Source organism: Papio anubis, chromosome 4 (assembly GCF_008728515.1).
Source record: "Papio anubis isolate 15944 chromosome 4, Panubis1.0, whole genome shotgun sequence".
Lineage (NCBI taxonomy): Eukaryota > Metazoa > Chordata > Mammalia > Primates > Cercopithecidae > Papio > Papio anubis.
The window spans coordinates 115,581,834-115,589,936 of record NC_044979.1 but is presented as its reverse complement, the minus strand read 5'-3'; the positions used below and the strand labels follow the sequence as shown (position 1 = coordinate 115,589,936).

At 47.7% G+C, this 8,103-nt stretch overlaps 1 non-coding gene across 1 annotated transcript; it reads left to right on the top strand.

Annotated features, from left to right (window-relative positions):
- The first annotated feature begins 7,824 nt into the window (after positions 1-7,824).
- Positions 7,825-7,885, top strand: LOC116274753. The gene has a single exon (XR_004183530.1). It is a non-coding gene; the product is annotated as a U7 small nuclear RNA (small nuclear RNA).
- Positions 7,886-8,103: the final 218 nt, after the last annotated feature.

Here is an 8,103-nt window from a genome sequence, read left to right as displayed (position 1 = left end):
AGCTGGAGTCTTGTTTGGTTTCCTTTGCAGAAATCTACTGATTTCTGATGGTGGACAGCCAAGGAAATCCAAGTTCCCATAATTTAGACCCAAGAGCCTGAAGTTGGCAGGCATCAGATAAGACTGAATCTCCATGTTCCCATCTAAGGGTAAAATTAAACTTATCTTTGTTGATCAGCCAAGAACCACTAACACCCGCTACAAAAGTGCCTGCGGGGGTAAGAGCAGACACAGGAACAACAGCCCCTGGACCTGGGTAGAGGCTGCAGCAGAGGGCTCTGGGGACAGTGCCTTCCTCTCAGCTGCCTGCCAGGCCAGCGGGCACTAATTATTTTCAATAAAATAAATGTCATCAAATCTTTAACGTTGTTGGAAAATAGTTCGCAAGGAGATAATGGGGTTTTTTTTTTCTGTAACTGCTAATGACCCAGCATGACTACATTTCACCCAGAATAGCTTTGTTTTCTTTATACTTCTTAGTTTCATGAAGTCAAGATTCATAATGTCAGAAAGAAACATTTTAAACGTGTTAGATGCATAGACTGAGAAGAAACCAAGTTCAACTCCTGAGTTTTGTGGTTGACACTCACAGACCAATTTTGCGTATCTGCTTCTCAAATCTGTCAGATATTTGTGTCCTGGCTTCTCACTAGGATCACCTGCAGAGCTTGCCAGCAACCATGGCTGGGTCCCGGGCCGGGAGCTCCCACATTGCTCAGTGGATTCTAAAGTGCACCCCAGACCCCAGCAGCCCACCCTGGGTCCTCCCATCCGTCCTGGGCACATTCCCTTCCAAGCGCACAGGCCTCATTTCTATACTTAACCCTGCTAAATTCAGTCGTGCCTCAGGGCTTCTGCACACCCTCTCTTTCACTCCTTCAGGCCCTTCCTTTGCCCCTTCCATTGCTGACACCTTCCCATTATCTGGGTCTTAAGTCAAGCATCTTTCTTCCCTCTCACTCACTATCACTTTCCCTTCACGGCATGTATCATGACCTAAAACCATCTTGGTTATTCTGGTTTGCCTCCACTTCATTTTAATATATTGTAACTGCTTCAAAACTTAAGTGAAAATATGCATATTTAATAGGGACAGTTTTCTTTTGGGGGTGATAAAAATGTTCTGCAGTTAGATAGAGACCATGGTGGCACAACATTGTGAATGTAAAAGCCACTGAATTGTACACCTTAAAATGGTTAAAATGGTGAATTTTATGATATGTGAATTTTACTTCAATTTTAAAAAGTACTTCTTTCATGACTCCTACACAAGTAGATTTCAAATTTCTTTAATTGGCATATAATAATTGTACATATGTATGCGCTACAGAGTGAAGCTTTCACACATATAATGTACAGTGGTCAGATGTGGGTAATTAGCATATCCATCATCTCAGATATTTTGAGTTTGAGTCAAATTCTTTCCGGCATGTCTTTGATTAGGAATGTCTTTTATTTCCCCGAAATTTAAAACTGGACATATCTATTCAAGAAAATTATAAAGATTATTATATTGCTACTTATCTTTGTGAATTGGAAATTTTTGGAACCACATGACGAAGATCAAAATCGGAAAACATTGAAACAACTGAAAGTATCCAGGTTGATCAAAAGGTCCTTTACATTTTTGTTGACTGGCTTAATTATGAATAAATTAAGCATCATCAATGAGAAATTATAAAGCAATTTACAAACTGCTGTCTTTAATATGGGAATTTTATATATTCAGACTCCATATAAGATGTCTTTTGAGAAAGAATATTTTTGCTGCTAAGGAAGTTTGAATATTTTTGAGCTAAATCATCTTGAAGGCCCTAACATCCTGCAAGCGTAACACAGGTTACTGGACCACGTGCAGGTCATCCCCCAGCGGCTGCTCCTGGGGCTCCTGGAAGAGACTTAAGTGTTGCCCAGCACGACCTTCAACACAGCAGCGTATGTGTTCTCCACACCTGAGGAGTGTTTCTCCTTAACTCACTGAGTCAGAATTCACAGGCTTCTCTCAGGAGGGGTAAGACCCACCCCCCTCCACCCTATCCGGCAAGAATCCTATGTGTTTACAGCACGGTCGGAATGCAGGCGTGGAGGCAGCATCTGAGCTGACTACAAGCAAAGTCCCAGGGAGATGATGTGGGTTGGCAAGGAAGGAAGAGGCATGAGGAAGCCATCAGGGTGGAAAGGAGCAGCCACCGTGTCCCTTCAAAGAAAACTCCCAGCGTTGGTCCCGGAAGGGACATTAGCGGCATTTTACCCACTACTGCCCTACTACAGACTGAAAATAATGAGATTCAGGGGAAAGCAGGGTTTGCCCAGAGCCCCATGCTCTCTTCAGTACAGGATTGTCCCAGTGGATTAAAAAAAAAAATGCAGAATTCCTCTCCTTTGTCATTCACAATATGTTCTTGCCTTTTGCTAGTGCTTTGTCTTCTAGAACTTTCCAGACAGCACCCCACCCCTTCCTTCAGAAGCAAGGTTCCATGTTGTCTCCATTGAGCATGTTTCCTTTTCCAGAATTTCACTGCAATTTCCCCCATTTCTGTAACGTTTGCTCCGACTCTATGTTGTTTAGTCAGTTGTTAGGAATCTCTTAGACTCCTGTTGTCAGTGAGGAGCCAAACAGACACTTGTAGACACAACACACAGAGCAGACCCAAGTTTCTGCCACTAGGGCTGGACCACACAGGAACCTTCCCTTCCAGGTTGCAGGGTACCCCATTGGCAAAGGCCTCGTCTCCAGGACTTTCCTGCTCTAGGACTCAGAGAAGCAGCTGCCACACCAATACTAGCATGTGACAAATAGCAGCAGACAGGCTGAGCAAATAAATAGACCCCAAATGCTTCTCAGTGGGGCTGGGCCTCACCGAGGACCAGGTAGACTATCCCGAGCATGACCTTGCCCACCACTCAACTGACAGGCACGGCTGAAGCCACGTGGAGGATGTCTGCCCTGTGTGGCTGAGGGAGGGTCTGAGGGTTCCTTCTCCTGCCAGGCTCCCTTGCACCAGGATACAGATGTCCAGGAGTACATGTAGACAGCCACCAGACCACCTCATGGGGGGACCTTGGGGATGTGCCTGAGCTGAGCACCTGAGTTAACTATGTTAGCCCACTGCCAGGTGTTGGCTGTGTAAGCTGGGTTACCTGGCTTAGCTATATTACCTGAGTTAACTCACTATCCTGTGTTACCTGTATTATCCCATGATTCTGTCACCTATGTTACCTGCATTAGCTCACTGCCCTGTTACCTGAGTTACCTGCATTAGTTCACTGTCCTTAATGGTGCCTCTCAAAGAACTTGTGGTAAAGGGATCCAGGTGTGTGTTTTAATATCTATTCCACTGAAAACTGTTCCCCTTGTAAAATAAATAAGGTCCTAGAAAAATGAAATGAAGACAAAACACAAATCCCAATTTTTGTTAGGTTCAACAGATATGAAATTACTCTGCCTAATTGCTGTAAAGTTTACAGTGATTTACTCTGAATTTCTGTTCTTCCCTGTTGTGAGCCAGTGAGACACCCACCCCTGGTCAGCTGGCCACATCCAGGACCCCGGTGTGGCCTTCAACCAGTCCTCACCACAGACCTCGGATGCTGGCCCTGCTCCTGTCCTACAGATGGGAAAACTGAAGCCCAAGATTGTAGAGTCTCAGCCCAGGCCTTTGCCCTGCCAAAAACCTGTGAGCTTAGCTCCCTCCTGACCACCAGCATGGTCAGACACAGCAAGGACAAAGATCAGAGACAAAGATGACCCAATATGTGTCCTTCCTTGAGGAGGACAACAGATGCCAGAGATCGATGAGTGGGCAACCCAAGACTGCATCATGGTGTGACAGAGAAAGGGTTGGCGGGCCACATGCAACCACAGAGCAGGGAAGAAGAGAATCCTCCCTGCCAGTACAGGGAGAGCCCCTTTCAGCCCCCAGCTCATGCCCTAACCTGGAGACTCAGTTTCACCTGCTCAGCCCTCTGCACACCTGACCTCGAGTTCCACAAACAGAGATGATGGTTTATGTATTTTCACGTCCGTTCCCCATCCCACCTTGCAAGTCATCTGCTCATAAGCAATATCCATGAGAAGTTATTTAAACGAAATAATCAGCAGAAGAGGAAGTTGGGATGCAGTGGCCTCTTCAGGTCCCCTGCACACCCCCAACCATGCATCCTGTCACAGTGACTGTAGTGTGTGAATTCCCATTACTCCCTTTACACAGGAAGAAAAGAGATACTCTTGCCCAATATTTTCTTGGGCCTCCGGACCATCCAGAGCCGCAGCCATAATCCAGAGGTTGAGTTTTGTCTGTGGGGCCTCCCCTACTGACCGTGACCTCCTCAGGGGCAGGAACACCCTTATCCCTGTCCCATAACTCCAGGCAAGTGGCCCACAAAGGGGCCAAGCACAAGACACCTGCCCTGATCTCGGTTGTTCTAGAAATACTAGCACCTTCTGGGGACCCATTCCTGCTGCCAAGACTTAAGTCGTCACAAAAGCCTAGTGTCCCCTATCCTGCTGGTTGAAAGAAAGTATTTAGGGCAATTCCGAGACACTAAGGAAGGAAATGCTTTTCAAACTTTGCAGACTGTAACATGCAAAGGGTTTGAATGTCTCATACTGAAGTTTTTGTTTTAAGGAACCTGAATATAAAATTAGGAATGAGCTGGAATGCTGTCTGGGACTCCTCAGAGCCTGGAATTTCTCCGACCTTCCCTGTCACTGGAGCTGCCGCGTGAGTCTGAACACGCACCCCGTGTGGACGTGAGTTCACTCAGTGAAAAGCTCTCGCTTGCTTAACTCTCACAGCTCACCTTTAAGTGTTTGCGTGGGTGACTTCTTCTGTTGCCCAGACAACCACTCTGTCACCGGGCATTAGCTGTTGACACGTTAGGCATGTTTCACTGCATAGTGAATCAGCATTCTCTGTCTCTGGAATGAAACGAGGAAATTAAACATCAGAAACTGCTAAAGTGGCAGGAGGGCTGAAATAAGAAATGCACAAGAGGTGACTCATCCTACTTTGATTCTATGCCTTGGCCACAGACACAAGTTAACCCTGTAATACCCACTTGGGACCAGTGGCTCCCGGCTCCTAGACAAGCCCAGCCCCCGGCTGCAGCAGGCTCTGATGAGGCTCTGGTCAGGGATGGCAAACACGGTGCCTTTGGGGCCGGCAGACAGCATCATTGCGTGGAGAGGCGAGAACTGAAAAATGCCAGCTCACCCTAAATGCACTCAAATTCCTGCCTTTTCCTCAGTACAGGTCAAAAGAATGATCCAGATTCAGCCCAACTGAGATATTCTTTCATGAAATAAATCTTGTAGACAAATCGGCCAACACCCTATTGGGACAACCCTTGCTGATTTTGAAAGGTTATCTATGTCCCTTATTTACTTCCAGCTTTATAATGTCATAGAGATTCTAGGGTGCGGATTCTCATTCACCCCTTTACAAGGGAAGAAAGGAGACACTCTTGACCAAGATCTTTAGACAAACAGCAGAACCCTAACTATAGTTGACTCTGAGATTAAAAACCCAGTGCTCTTTACTCAGTAAAATGCTGCCTCTCTAGTGAAGCAATGCATCTTTATAAATCACCTTATTTTGTGGTTACTTCTTATTTTGAGTCTTTTTTCTAGTGGACTATCTGGCTGCTCTACCATGTAGTCTTGTTGAACTCCTCATCTGGAAGGGCCACACCTATCATGTGGGGTAAATGAGATCATTTCAAACCTTGGAGTCATAGACCATGAAGAACCTTGGAGGTAAATGGAGAAGAGTAAATGGCACCATCCTTGCTGCCCAGCCCCATCCACCACACCCAGCACCCACCATCCTGCACCAAGTCCAAGGACAGCAAAGAGGCCAAGTGCTCCTCTCCAAGGGTGTCCCGTGTCTTTCTGGGCACCAGATAGTGGGGCTTGTGGTAATCCCCAGAATGCTGAAAACGTAGGGTTGTATGAAGATAAAGGAAAATAATGTGTGTCTAGTATTATGTAAACTGCAAAGAGTAACATCCGAGGAGGGTGTTACCACATGAGGAATCAACAGACTTGCTAGAGCCCACACACAGTACCTGAGGGCGGCTTTGCTGAGGGGCTGAGATCCTGGGGAGCTGCACCACTTCCAACACCCGAAGCTACCAAAAATTTCCCTCCACTTTGACCTTTATCTTCCTATATTCCCACAGCGTTATAAGGAGAATCCAGAGACAACACCAGCCTTGCTGGGTGTAGCTGGTGATGTTTGCTTCAAGGCCATGAGGTCTTTAGAGAGACCATGACTCATGCTGGGGGGCGGAGCTGAGAGAACAGGGTCCCCATCCTCGAGGAGCCCCACACAATGGCAGCTGCAGACATGGAAAGAGAAAGTTATGAGGAAAACAAAGTAAGTTCTACAGTAAAGTTCAGAGCCACTTACCCTTTAACCAGGCTGGCTGAGCTGATCCCAACAGACTGGTGAAGACAGGAGAGTCCCACCTGCTAAGACGACTCTGGACACCAAGACCACGGCAGTATTTGAGGATGACCCCTGGGACGCATACAGGGACATGGGTTACACCTAGAGGAGGCACCAAGGATTCCTCAGGCCCTGGGAGTGTCGGGAAAGTGGACAGAGCCCTCCCTAGGTTGGCAGAGCAGGGACTCACATCCAGAGCCCTTTCCCAGGTGGCTGGAGAAGCCCCTACCACCTCCATGTGTCTGTAGCATGCAGCTTTTCACTTCCCCACCCAGGACCTTTGGTTCTCATCTGATTAATAACATTGAATTAGCTGGTTCTCTAAGCGCACTCCTGAAACCCCATCCTGCTGGCTGGGAAATCCAAATGTGGAACCCAGGGCACTGCATGGACAGCACCAGTGCTCATCTACACCTCCCCGCCCTGGTGAGGATGGCAGGAGAGGTGCTGGAGTATCTTCCTGGGACCATCGAGCCTGCATGCTGAGGCTGGGCACTGCCCTGCTGGGCATTCCCAGTGTCCTCAGTGCCGAGGGGCCATGGTGGATGCTCCACTCCACACTGATGGGCCTCAAGGAGAGGAAAGCATCCTGCAGAAGGGGCAGGTGGGGTCTCCCGGAGCTGCCCTGAAGCCAACCTCAGGACCCAGCCTCTGGGCTGACCTAGCTGAGTGTCCAATCTCACTTCACACAGTCTCTAAAATCACAAGCCCCTGCCATCTCCCTCACCTGCCCAAAAAGGCTTCAGCTTTCTTTCCTCTTGGACCTCATCCAAACTCTCCCTCTGGGCATCATCCTCAGAGTCTCGCTGCCTCGGTGCCTTGAAGGGAAGTGCAAACATCATTCGCAGCCCCCAGCCCTCTCGGGAGCTCAGTGGTGCCACACGCGCAGCTTGCTGGCCCTGGACACTGAGTGCTTGGAGCTGCTGTGTGGATGCTCCTACAGGGAAGAGGGTGCCCCATTCATTTGGGATGAGTCTTCACACCAATTTTGTTGTGCCCAGCCTTCACCCCACCTGAGGGGTGCCTGAGGACAAGGACACTGCTACATTTTGAGTGTGTCCCCCAGAAGTTCATGTGTTAGGAGGTAGAGCCTAACAGGAGGTGTTTGGGTCTTGAGAACTCACCCTCATGAATGAGTTAATGCCATTCTCACAAGACTGGGTCACTTCTCATGGGAATGGACTCACCCTCGCAAGAGCAGGTTGCAGCAGATTGAGGCGGCCTCTCATGACTAGCCTTTTGCATATGCCTGCTTCCCCTGCTGCTTCTGTGCCATGTTAGGGTGCAGCACAAGGCCCTCATGAGAAGCCAGCACCATGCTTCCTGGACTTCCCAGCCTCCAGAACCATAAGCCAAATCAACCTCTTTTCTTAAGTGTTAGAGCTCTTTTAGAATTTGTCTAGCAGACTTTTCAGGTTTTGCCAGAAAGCAATTCCCCAACAACAACAACAAAAAAAAACTCTCTTTTCTTTATAAATTATTTAGCGTCAGGCATTCTGTTATAACAACACTCAATGGACTAAGGACTACGACAGACACCCTCAAGCAGACAGGGGCTCCTGCCATCCACTAGCTCTAGTGTGTCTGCAAAATCATTACTGACTCTCCTCTACTTTTTTTATTTTTTTTTTCTTTCTTTCTTTCTTTCTTT